The sequence below is a fragment of the Halyomorpha halys genome, unplaced genomic scaffold, assembly GCF_000696795.3.
Source record: "Halyomorpha halys isolate HHAL.00 unplaced genomic scaffold, Hhal_1.1 Scaffold126.1, whole genome shotgun sequence".
Taxonomy (NCBI): Eukaryota; Metazoa; Arthropoda; class Insecta; order Hemiptera; family Pentatomidae; genus Halyomorpha; species Halyomorpha halys.
Window position 1 is genome coordinate 421636 of NW_027112074.1, and position 14461 is coordinate 436096.

General features: G+C 29.6%; 1 protein-coding gene across 1 annotated transcript in view; it reads right to left on the reverse strand.

Annotated features, from left to right (window-relative positions):
• The window catches only part of LOC106678149 (putative inorganic phosphate cotransporter), a 78669-nt gene extending 64743 nt beyond the window's left edge, over positions 1-13926 (reverse strand). The window contains exon 1 of the mRNA XM_014416504.3: positions 13832-13926. The gene's annotated coding sequence lies outside the window, so the exon portion shown is untranslated. The remainder of the gene's footprint in view (positions 1-13831) is intronic.
• Between the last annotated feature and the right edge of the window lie 535 nt (positions 13927-14461).

Here is a 14461-nt window from a genome sequence, read left to right on the forward strand (position 1 = left end):
CCTTATTTTTAAAATTAGAATTGCTACTTATCTGCTTTTCATCATCCTTTCCACTATCGTTACGATTATTAAACAAATCATAATTTCCAAGCTAGACTATTTCAAATCTCACGGAAATGAGTCCCACTGGTTCCAATCCGTACACCATACCAAAGGTTTGACTCTGTAGAACAACTAGGCCTTATCAAAACCAACAACCAACATGATGACCAAGCTGTTAAACGCCCTTTCAAAACTAACAAACATAAATATGTTGATTTTCTTTTGCGAATAGCTTAATCAATTCAAAAAAGAGTAAGTCCATTTTGATGTATAGGATTTCTTACAGTAATTTTTTATTTTTTTGAAAATTCATTAAATCTCATGTATCGCAAGGGAATGAATTTTAGATAAACCAGGTAAGTATTATTTTCTTATTGAGATAATAGAAGCTAAGACATTTCTTGTGTCCCTTGAACATTTCTACGATTTGGCTTTATTCCATTTCGAAAGTCGACGTCTCATATATTTGATAACAAAAGAGAAAGAAACAAAATGTGACAGTGTCCACTAACTGTTCAACATATAACAGAGGAATGCACATTACAATATCAAGTTTTGAAAAAAAAACAACAATCAGTTATAGAAAGAGAACACTGATAGACTCAAAAATGTATTGGTAAAATTATAAGACTGTTGGAAGAAAATCAATTATACACATAAATGTAAGAATTTAAGAAAACCAAGATATTAAAAAAAATGAATACATAAATAAGTGATACAACAAAAAATAAAAACTTAAATATAAGATACTAATATAGATAATAATACGTATAAGGCAAAGGAAACCAGGAAACTGATACCACTTCATATCAACAATTGCAATTACGCTACTTACACAATCAACGCGTAGTGCAATGCAATGCAAAACCCTATGAAACATTGTAACATTAAAAGGAGATTAGAACTGCAAATAGAATGAAATGAAAGAAGGGCATAATAACCGAGTAGTTAAGGGCGGTGACAAAACTAGGCTTTTCTTATGTCAATATCTGAAAAACTAAAGATTGAACGCTTATAAATAATATGTAATAAAAAAATATGTACGTTAAAAAATTGGCGAATTTCGTCCAAAAATTCATTTTTGGTTTTATTAAAACACTTATAGAAGAAATGAAGATGTTAGAAAAGTGTATTGAAACCAACCTACTATTTTGCACTATAAAAAAAAAAGACTATTAAAATTCACAACTTTAATACTTTTTCCGGTTCGTTTCTCAGTCATTTCACAATTTATTTTTATCTTGGTAGAAATTTTTTATTAGAAATTGTCCGGAACGCTCGTATTATTGAGTTTGGTGGTTGTGGAAAAACAAGATTAAGTATTTAAAAAGCTTTTTTTTTTGGAAAATAGTAAACATTGGACAAAAAACTATGCTTTCAATAATTAACAAATAAATAAATAAGCTCAAATGGCACTATTTACATAACAATTTGCTAGTTAAAAAAAATTGAATGCATGTTAATGGAAGATTATGTCGCAAAAGGATTCCGTTCCTCACGGCTCTCAAATCACCACGTCATTGATATAACATTATATTTATATTTAAAAATATAGAATTTATTTGATATAAATTCGAGTTGCTTTATTCTATGTCTATATTTTCTCCATTATTGCTTAATATACTCTTAGTTAGACCATAATAATTTTTAAAAAGTATATATATTTCCACCCTTTATTAATATAGATAAAGAAAATATTTATATACATATATTTCGTCATACCGGATATTTAAAATGTTTATTAATGAACAATCTATTTATTTTTTTTTTAAATAACATAACATATACTAAAACATCAAGAATTACCATAAATTAAAAATATCTAGGAATATAACGATTTAGAAAACCATACAAACAACCACGTCGAAGAACGATGTTTACTTGATCAAACAATTCAAGTAACAATTGTTTTCATTTATTTTATTATACACTCTAATATGATAACGTTTAATTTACAAGCCACCTTAAAAATAGAAGGATACAAATCAAACCACACGAAATGTAAAGAATGTAAAAACGAAAAAGAAGGTTGACTCCGATACTATTATAAGTTTATTCATAATCGATGTATACACATCTTGAGTTCATCAGGAGTGGATGTGATCATTTCTAAATTTGTGAATGAACCGGGAATTAGAAATATATCGTAATTCATTAATCGCGTCGCGCAGTGGGCAAACTTGCTGGAAAACTAACTATTCATTTACAATATTCCATATTTTTGAGAGCTCTGATGTCGAATAAAATGTTTTCGAAAATCAAGAACCACTTTTTGAGATTTACTATCAATTTAAAAAATATCAACTGATCGATAAATCGGCCGTGTAGTATTGGGAATTGAATTTCTTTTTCAAGGAAGCGTTGAATTAAAGTAGTTTTCTTCTTTGATTTGGAAATAAAAGTACGAGATCTTAAAAATAAAAGGATAAGAAAAACTCCTTTTATTGAGTCTTACAGGAAATGTACAGCAATAAATATTGTAAAAAATACTTTAGTAAAACGATTATACTTTTTAAATGTGATTTTGCGTGTCCAGAATCAAGTAACTGATTTAAAACCGGAACCTGAACAGTACAAAGTATTCCTGATATTTTAATACTATAAATCCGTGAGTTTTTAAAGATTATAATAGCACAGATATCAGTTGTTAAACTACAGAAAGAGGACCACAAGTTCCCTTTGCCATGTGCCCCTAGGCGTGGGACGTTGTTGTAACAACGTATATAGGGAGAAGCAAAATCTGAAATTTCCTAACGATTTTGACTGGATTTCCAAACTCCAAAGATTTGAGAAGTATTCATTGAAATTTAACAAATTATCTTAAATACTACTGGAAAACTTACTTCCCTAAATGGCGTTCATAAGAATTTTTTTTTTTTAATACTTCATTTTTTTTTAATCCTATTTATTTATTTCTCAATATTGTTAAAAGTAATTTTCTGAAAACTGAAGAAATCGGAGTCAATTATTTAGTTAATAGAAAGGTTTGTTGTTTAATATTGTTTTTTTTTTGTTGTTTTATATGTTTTATGTTGGTGAAAACATTGTTTTAGTACTCATTTCCCCATAAATGTTTATTCATAAAAAAAAAAAAACGACAGGTAAAAATAGTAATCAACATGTAAATTGTGCGTTAAAAAAAAGTGAACACAATGTACAGAGAAGTCTCCCATAATTCTTATGAATGTTACCACCTGTTTGAAAATTAATCCTAAATGAGAGAAGGAAAAAATGGACACAAAACAAGTTGGTAGTATTTAGTATTTACTCTATGATTTATCTAGTCAAGCATAAGACAAAGAAGAGGAAGAACACTGATAAAAAAAATACTAATATTTTTAATAATAATAAATAAATAAAATTTGTTAGTAAGTTTAAACAATTGAAATTTGAAAAAGAAGTAATTATGATTTCAAAGAAGCTGAAGATTTTGAGATTAATGTGCACTATATAATAATTAATCTTACACTGAGGAACTAATGAAAAAGCAATGAAAACATTAAATTAGTGATTTTTTTTTATCCATCATTGAAATTTTAAAAAATCCACTAATTCCTTGATGGGCTTTGGGTGCGGTAATTGCTACGAAGAAAGTAATGTTTATTGATCAACATATTGAAGAAGTGGATACCCACAGTGTAAAGGAAGGGCAAAAGACAAGAGGGTCTGCCGAATACAGGATCGATCCATAGCTGACTGATAAAGGGGAATAAATAAATTATCAACCAGGTCAAAACTTAACCAACTGCTCCATTTCCAGTCCTCTATCACATTTAAATATATGGGTGATAAAATTAGACGGTATATTCAAAAATAAAATTTGAAAAACCTTTTTTAGGTTCATGGAAAGTTTTGAAACTAAATTTGAATCAGAATTAAATATACAAAAAGGAGTCCTTGACTTCTGACATCTATTGTGATAGTGTTAAATTATTCATAAACTGTCCCAATACGTTGATACTAGTCGCAATTATCTAACAAGTAGACATTTATAGTTATAATAACACTATGACAAATTATAATAAACTATGATGGTAGTTTAGAATATTAAAATATGATAAATGATATCAAAATTCAAAATAAGGTAAATGACTGCTAAATTGGTCCACATCAAATTTGATAAAATAAATGAAAACGAAGAGGTAGCATAACATATGTACTAAAAATGTAAATTTCTCCAGATATTTTACTATTACACAGATAAAAAAAACATTGTTTTTTTTCCTGCTCGGTGATTTCTTTATTTTAATTTAATGAAGTTTAATAACATAATTTAATAACGTCATATTAACTTTTTGTATATAGTTAACTATCAATTAATAAATAAAAAAAAGTTAACAATATTATTTTGATTCCATACCTCGAATAAAAACATACATAAACAATGAAAATGCTTTTTTTAGACAAATAGTTATAAAAAAAAAATCCATATAGTCTCAACAGTTTTATTTTTTTACATTTTTATTATTTTTACACTCCTACGTTTCAACCATTCCGGCCATTTTCAAGGGTTTTATTACAGCCAAACATTGCTTATTACATTATTGCAGGCCATTAGGCCTTTGTCTTTCTTTATCACTATTCAATTACCTATTATTTTCACAGTTACACTTATTAATATAATTAGTATACAATTTCTATTTCATCTAATCACTATATCAAACTACATTGAGTTCGAAAAACTCAATCTAAGTCTTAAAAACTAAAATAAATTTTGTATTGCTACTCATAATGCTTACTTTTGTAGAAACTAAAACGATTTTCCGGAAATCTTTACTATTTTTTCCCCCATTTTTATTAAACAACTCCAAAACTACGCGTCTGTTCCAATCTTTTTTTTAAGTTGATAAAATTTTACACAAAATGTGCTCTTCACAAATTGACTGTTTTCTCTAAAAAGGAAGATGAATTAGTCAGTGAATTATAAATAAATATAGTTCTTCAAATTTTTAAATTGTGCTCCAATAATTTTTATAGATATTAAAGTGATGGGTCCAGTGATGAGGAAACAAAGATCTGATCCTAAAAATGCATTTATTTATATGACTGTTATAATAGTTTATAGTGTTCGCTGCTTTTCTTGAATCATGGCACATCTGACGACAACAAAAAAAAAAGATTTTATTTAGAGCTGGACGTAATCCAAAGACAGTACTATAGACTGGGGTTACTTTCTTGGCAGAAGTCGTCCTAAAGACTTTTCTAAAGCTATTAGAGTTGCTACAAATTAAGTTCAATCTACAGGACAATCTATTGTATATCTCAAACAAAAAGTAAAAAAAATCTTTATTATTCAGATGTGCCAGTATTCATGTAAAGCAGTGACTTTATAATAAATATAAAAAATTGGAGCACGGCAAAATAAACAATAATAGTATAATATATGAAAGTAGGGTTTGCACTATCGAAAAATCATATAATAAACGATATATATTTGCTTTAACAGAGGTTATTGTACTTAGCTTTAATTCCTATAAAAATTATAAAAACTATATTTATGGTTTGGGAGATGCGATTTCAAAAGCGTGTTTGACTAAAAAATCGAAATATGACTATTCCGGAATTTCACAAACGTATCCTGTTATATACATATACTAAAGAATATGCATGTAAATTTAAATGTAACATAAAAAAAAAAATCTTAATTGAAACGATTTAGACCCCACGCACATTAAAGGGCAAGATAAAATATGTTTTAATTTAAGAATGATAGAAAACATTCTGGCCAACATTACTAAAAGAAATTTTATTTATTTATTTTTTTTTTTCATTTTGTATACATTTAAACTTAAGAATACAATTAGTAGTACTTTTTCTTATCCTATACAACAAAGGAAATCAATGGGTAACTAATTACTCCACTGTGATATAATATCAGTACAATATTGAAACAATCTGGAAGGATCCAGTAGCGTCGAAAAGGGGGATAAAATATTTTTTTTTTAGTGAGAAATAAAGGTACTATTCGTTTTTCTAACAACAAAAACTTATATACAAATTTTCATAGCAGTTAAAAAATAAATATTTTTGTTGAAACTTTTCCCCCTTACTTATTTTTTTTTTTTTTAATTTTAATAACTTCAACACGACTTCACTAATCTATACGAAAATAAAGAGAGGTTTAGGCTCATCTGAACGAGACTAAATGGTCCAAACGGACCTATGTAAACAAATAAAAACTAGAGGTACAAACAAAAATTTGAGTTTTTCTTTATTCGCGCCTACTTTTTCTCCTTTATAAATTCATAAAATATAAAAGGTATTAATATGGATTGAAAGAGCAAAAAATTCATCTTTTAAACAGTAGTATTAACGTAGGCTATGAAGAAAGTTAGGTTATGTATATAAACCTGTAATTATAAATGTTTCGTGAACATTTAATGTAGATAGAAAATAAATATCATCCATAAAATTCTCCTTTTATTTTGTTTTAGTTTTAACAAAATTCGTATTAAAATGTTTTAAAGGATTATTGAAAAATTGCCTATCTACATAAAAAAATTTTTGGACCAACATTAATTAATTAAGTTCTTTGTCAACAACAAAAATTTTTGAGACTAAACATTTTTTTTCTTTGTTCCTAAGGCACATTGGTAAAAACTCTCAAACCCATATCTAATATTTTTTGAACTAGTATCACAAATAATGTTTTATATAAATTGGTTTGTGACGTCCGTAGCCTCCCCTTGTTAAATAAAACTACAGAGATAGCAAAATATTGGATATCAAGTTGGGAAAATAAGGAAAATTGAGAGATTTACCTCAATTCGCAGAAATACAGTTATAGCAATGACTTGAAAATTTCTTTCCTGCAGAAAGTTAGAAAATTATCTGTAATATTTTTTTTTCTATTATTGTTAGTTAATAAAAAATCTATAATAAATCAGCAGCGGGCATCACGAACTCATAACCACCACATTCAGTTTGAAATTGACACAAAATTATTTGGCATCAAACCTATGGGATCCCCATCGTGAATGTTCAGAATGGTAGTAGTTAGACACTCGGCCACATGATGCACAAAAACATCAAGCGTTCAACTTTAATGGTATTAGGATCGTAACTTTAAGATTGTGGCTTAAGAAACAATCTATACTCCATTCAATAAATGACATTGTATCTGCGTTTTACGCCGTGTATGGTTAGCAAAAAGTTGAAATATTGGAGTTCTAACAGCATCTGCTTTGAGAGTAAAAGGCAAAGTTTAGTAGGCTCGCAGAATAAGCAGGCAAGGAGTATTAGACTCACCATTTTAACCATATCAAACTAAACTCAAAAGGCGTCCTGTTTATAATTATAAAAATGATCCGCCGGAACTCGACAAATTATGAATCTAGTGAAGGAGCAGTTTCGGCTTGTGAAGTCCGATAGATAACAGCCATAAAAGTGTCACCGGTATAAAGGTTAAAGGATCCGTTCATTGAAAGTGATCGAATGACCCCCGCCCTAGTGAATCTACTCTATGTTTTTTTTTTTTTTTTATCGATAGATTTATTTATTGATAGATATTACAATCTGCCACACAGTTATGGGTAATAGGTAATATTGATGAATGATCTCATACATACTAAAATTAAAAAAATAAAATAAATAAGTAAAAAAAAAATTAAAAATTAAAAAAAAAAAATGAAATAAAATAAAATAAAAAAACTCTCACTACTCTATTATATAATTTAAAATATGGTGGAATTGGAGATAAAAGCGAAGATAAGATTTATTCATATTTATCTGGGCCTAAACTAAATCTAAGCTTCAAAATTGACTGAAGCGTAATTTCGTTTCAGGGACAGGAAGACTGAAAAACTTATTTTTTTTTTTTGCAAAAATGTCACTTGATCAATTTTGCCACAAACACGACCATTTAATGGTTTCTATCCATGGCCGTTCCCAAGACATTGAATTGATTAAGAATAAATTAATTAATTCCTACCGGTTTTAGATTTAAAGAAAAACTACCCTCAAAATGTACGGTGGTCAATACAAGGCATGGGAGAACAACAAACAATCCATTCCAAAAGGTTTCCTGTTTTGACGTGACAACGTCTTATAAATCATTTTGCGGGATGCCATGTTAGAAAAAGTGTCCCGTAACGGAAATTGACTTCGTTTAACATATGGATATTATATCATATGTATAAAAATTAATTAATGTATAACCAAGCAAAAATAAATATCTGAATTCAATATGTGAACTGGTTTATTATTTCAAATATATAACATTGGATTGATTTTAATTTATATTTATGTAATATTAGCATAGAGTATACGTTGTCACGGAAATATGTCGCCTACACGGGCACGGTTTTTTATGTGATGTTGACTATCAAAAAGCTAACTTGTGAGAAAACAGTGTTCTCGGAAAAAGATGTAACTCCTAATTTTTTTTATTCTATCATTCCCTACGTTTAGATATTGGTTAATGTTGCTGTAAAATAGGTTAAGTAACCGAAAGAGTACTGAAATGTTCTGAGCCAGATCAAGCATACATACAAATTGTAAAAACTGTAAGAGAATACAATTTAAAACACAGCGTCCTTGCTTGTCTTCTACTACAGACCTTGGGGCTGGCTTTACGCATACGTTTCGTTTGCTTCTTCTTCATTATACATTATTTTCTAAGACGAATAAAGTTTCAATGGGAATTCATTTTATCCGGGAGCTCATTTTAAATTACTACATCCATAGAAAAATACACTGATTTTGTATATAACGTGAAGTCATTCTATGTTTTTAAAAATAATTATATACTTTTCTGAGTCAAATAATAATAAAATTAGAATAAACTTATTGCTAAATGGTCATTTTCATTTTTAAGCTAACTGCTCAACAAAAAATTGCTATGACCAGAAAATTGATGATACTAACTATGATCAGAAATTTGTAGTTTAAGATGTTCTAGCCCTAACTTAAGCCCAACAGAACATCTATGGTGTAGAACAGTATAATTGCATACATTCATAAATTCTTGACGCGCATATTAAATATTTCATATATATATATAAAAATTTCAGAATAAAATCTACGGGAAAAACCTGTGTTGGAAATTTTCCAACACAGGTTTTTCCCGTAGATTTTATTCTGAAATTAGAAATTAAATTTATTAGGCAATATAAATAATAAAATGTAGGATTCTCTGTTAGCCCCCAGTTATTATACCACCACTGCATACCCGCCTTCAACGGACATTGTAATTAGTCTTATAATGCCAACGGCAAACAAAGATGTAATTTGTATTCTATATATATGTATATTTCGTCAAGGGGGTATGAAAAAAAATAAAAAAATAAAATGTAGTCAAAGAGATAATTTCACCAATTTTCATTACCTCCTGATATTAAACCCTACACACCCATTTTTTAATCTTACTATAAAAAAACTATAGTAAGATATATTCTTAGAACTTCAAAATAATGTTAATTATATTATGAAACTGCCTACCTTCCAGAATTGGTGATGATGATATTATACTCATCTAAAAACATGATATTTTTTTTTCATTTTAACTGAATGAAAATTTACTGTTTAATACACTAGGCATGTATTACAAAGAAATTTCGTGACAATAAAAAATAATCAATGAAAGGCAGAATGGTCTTTCAAAAACACTTATTTAGGATTCTGAGGATCAACAAAGAAATTAAATAAGAAAAATAATTAATTAAAATTAATAAATAAATAACCATATCTCTTTACCACCACATTATGAAAGAGCTTAAATTACTTATTAATTTTTCCTAAGTTTAATTTTCTTCATCTTAACTATTCTATAGTTTATTTTACTAATAATTTGTTTGGTTAATTAATTATTTGTACTGGTGACCTGTAAATGTTTTTTCTCTTTTTAATTGTGTATGATATTTATATTATTATACTTATTTTTATAACTTTTTCTTTTTCTTCATATGCATGCATTTTTAGAGCATCATAACTATTTCCTCTGAGTGTAATATTTTCTTAATAAATAAAATTTAAAATATTGTTATTGTGTCACTTCTTTTTAATTTGTCCTAATGTCACACTACATAATTAAAAATATATAAGTTTTATTTATTTATTTAAATAAATGAATACCACGTTATACAAATATATGATGAATCATTAAACGTACAATACACTCGATTAGATCATACGAAGATGCGAATTCATCTGTAATAAAAACCCATTCCAGCTAGTATTTTATATCGATACAAAATGGATGCAGGAACAATATAACTATATAATGAATTTACCACAACCACGGACCGAACATAGCCCACTTCCTTCCTCCAGATAAAAACAATTATCGAAAGAAATACAAGGAAGAGAACCCAGAGCTAACAGGACAGGTTCCGCTGGCCCACATACTGCACCCAGTCCTGGAATTCCTTTGGAGATCGGAGAAAGGTCGTCCCAGGATTCGGATGCCTGCTCCCATTCTCGCGGACCTAGAGCGGTTATGTGTAATCATTGATAGATTCCTGTGCTTACGATCTGATCCATCATGAGATTCGCAATCACATCTTACTCTATACAATTTAGGGTTGCATTACCAAAGCGGATCAAGGATGACTTTGACTAGTGGATATCAGGAATAGTGGGTCCCCTTTGGGTTATTCAGCTAAAACTTTCAGGCTATCAACAAAACTAAACAGCATGCTATTTAAAGTCATTATTTTATTTAACCTTCAATAATAGTTAGTAGGTTTGTTTGTAGTAAGACGAAAAATATATCCTCGCATCAAAGGGGAAAAGAACAGTTCGACCTAGCACATAAGACTGTGAATGACTGGAACAATAATATGTGGGAGGTATGCATATACATGTTCTCAAGATCTCTCTCAAAAATCTCAAAAAAATAGGAGTAGCCGTATCCGTATTAATAAGAATCAGGTCAGATATAATACCAGCTTACTTAGCACAAATTTCAGCATGTCTAATACACAATTATCAAAAAGCATTTGCAATAAATACATTTATTTATCAGCAAAATCATTTCTTTATTAGCAAAAATATTTCTGTTAAGTTCATGAGCTTTTCTACCGACGTCAATAAAAAACTACTCAATCTTTCTTGAACCAAGAGTACTCCGCAGTTCATTCTTGATTCGTTTTAATTTATCGGAAGAATGATAGTTGACCGTATGTAATATATTGTCGGGGTGGCGGTTAATAAAGGTACAAAATAGTAAATATTTTCTATTTACATTATTTTTATTATTATATGTATTTTTCCTACATACTTTCTAATTATCCATTCCTCTCTCATTGATAGATTATTCAAAGTAAACCACAATGATTCCTATTCATCCCTCTTCTTTCAGTTCGTTGGTGTCCGTCAAGGTAGTATCAAAGGTCCCATCCTCTACACAGTCTAATTAGCTGACATTCCAACCAATCCTAACACTATTCTCACCACTTACGCTGATGACATATGTGCTCGCAGTCAATAATAACCCTTTAATTGCATCCCAACTCTCCAATCCCATATCGCAACCCTCGATGAATGGTGCCATAATTAGAGAATCAAAATAAATCCCAACAAATCCCATCAAATCAACTTTATCCTTCATCGTAAACCTACCGACTGCCCTACGGTATCCTTTAATAATGTTGCTCTTACCCCTGTATAACAGATCCGCTACCTTGGACTACATTTGAAGAAACGAAAAATCTGAATTTTCATGTCGATTTCGACTATTACAGCACTTACTATACAAACGGTATAAATTACCAATTCATTACAAAAGACTGTTCTACATGACAATTATAAGGCATATCTGGACATACGGAGTTGAACTTTGGGGCTCCACTAACCCTTCGAATTCCTCTCGTATCCAAATCGTAAATTCGTACAATCATAAAATCCTCAATGCTCCTTACTGTGTCATCATTCATAAAGACCTTAATGTTCCATATGTAACCTATGTAGCCCGAACCAGATATCAATCCTCCATTATGAACTCCCTAACCATCAAAACCCTCTAGTTTCTAAGCTTGATCTCTTCTATTCCTGACAATGCTCTGAGGCGACTGAAAAGAAGATGGACTCGAGACCTTCTAGTGTAGAAATATGATTAGAGGGCTACCGATGGGTAGTTTCTCTACATACTTGTATTATTCCATTATGACCTTTCTTCAGGTTTACTTAATGTGTTTTTATATAAATACAGTATCAAATAGCAATAAATAAACAATACTTATTTGTAATATTTTGTTACTTTATTCACTGCCACCCGGACTATCTTCCAAATAGTTTTAATTTATCGATCACAGGAGTTAGGTGCCACATGTATAACGGAACCCAGTGGAGACTTGGGATATAGATGGTGGGCCAAACAGGACATATCATAGGCAATAGCCGAAAACATATTTTTATGTTTATTCTAGCATCGAAACAGCGCTAATTATGTTGATGAAACTTATCCAGCGCCTTCTCTATTAAAGCCCTTTTAAGTTTCAGATGCAGTATAATTCGAAGAAAAAACAGGATACTAAATAAAGAAGGATGGTATATAATATAAAATACAAATTTCAAATTTGCAAGAACTATTTATATTTAAGGCAATTTTAAGAAGTTAATAGCAATTTTAAAAATATAATTTAATCGTAATTATCTTTTATTTACTGTTTCTATACTTCAAATGATTATATAATGTACAAAACTAATTTAAATAGGCCTTGAAATGATTTCTTGATAAGAGCTCTTGATTTTCTCGTATCTCTCAGATCATTTTCCGAATGTTAAGTCGTAAGTGGTTTATTCCATGGAATAAAAATTATATACTTATCAAGTTCATTTTCTCCAATGTTTCCTCCAAGATGAAGGAAATGAAAGGCCTCTTCAGTCCAATGCTGCCCCGATAGATAGTCGGAAGTGACCTAAATATTGGACTCGCTGAATCATCCATCATGTCCCTTCACCGGATTCGGAGAGGGGTGAGCATTCCTGAGATATTTTAAAACTTATCTTGCAAATCGAATAATTAATTTTCTCGTCTATAAGTTTCTAATACATCTTTTTTTTATATAAATAAAATCTATTTTCAACTGAACCAAAATATTAACGATGTTCACAACCAACGTAAGAACCAGAAAGAAAATAGATAAAAAAAACTTCATATATTAGCTGAGCAGTTTTAAAAACTGATTTCGTAACAATAGTTCTTGATAACAATTTGAAAATGATTTTTATGAGGATATCAGGTGATTTCTTTCCTTATAAAAATGTTTATATACTTATAAGATTGTTGAAAGTTAATACACTAAAGCGTCCTTGAATAACAAAGATATTCCAAGAGTTGTTTTGGTAATTTTAAAAGGAAACTACGCAATTCAGAAAACTTATTGATGAAGTTCATATATATTACTATAATAACCCAAGTTTGATGCATTTGCTAAGAACATTCTATATATACATTAAGTCACATTTGCTTGGACGTATTTTCTTTTTATTAGTTTGCAAATGCGAGTAAAAGAAATTAACACGACGTAACTAGAAAAATGAACGAAGGTCACTATTGTTTGCTGGCAACCAGGAAAATACTGTAATAATTTTATTGTGAGTTTTAGAAGAGAAATTATATTTATACTGAACACTGTTTCTATTCATTTTTTAATACTTGTTATAATTTTTCCCCACTCATTTCATTTTATTTATTGAGTTAACTAAAACGGTGCTGGTAGATTTTTTTCAATATAGAACAGTGACTTCTAGCAAATTACTATAACGTCCATTACCCAAGTTTTTTAAGCAAAACTTTTAAAACTTATATATTATTACTTTTATTAAGCAGAAATAACTTGGTACTTACCTAAAATAAAAACCCCCAAAACACAGCCTACCTTGGTACGATGACGACACTACAGTACGAGCAGAATCTATAACCACCCACCACGACAGCACAAGCCCGACTGCCTCACCGGGACTGGCTACGTCACGGCCCCTTGACCAATCAGCGCGCCCCTCTCTCACCCCTCCCATCAAATCCCATGACGTCACAGTCATTCATGTCCCCACCAAGGTCGTCTGTACACTAGGCCACGAGGGTTCAATACGTTCAGTGATTATTTTTTTAATATTCTGAAATCCCTGACAAGTCTTATATTCTTATTATTTTATTTTAAAAAATGCAAGCATAACTATAGCCTCAGTCGGATTTTATCTGCAGATGCGTAAAAACTATGTTTACAATGATTGTTTATCTTATCATTCTTATCACATTATCAAACTTTTCCATTAAATCATTAATAGATAATTGTGTTGTTTTACTTCGAAAGTCGCAAACAAAAACTACGCTTTTTGTTACGTTTAGTAATCAAAAATTGTATTTATTACGTAATAAATATTCTTAATGAGGTGTAGATAGTTGACCGGAGATTAGTAATTAAAGAATATGGTCAGGAGGGGGGGGGGAAGAGTAAAAGGAACATAAATGAACAAA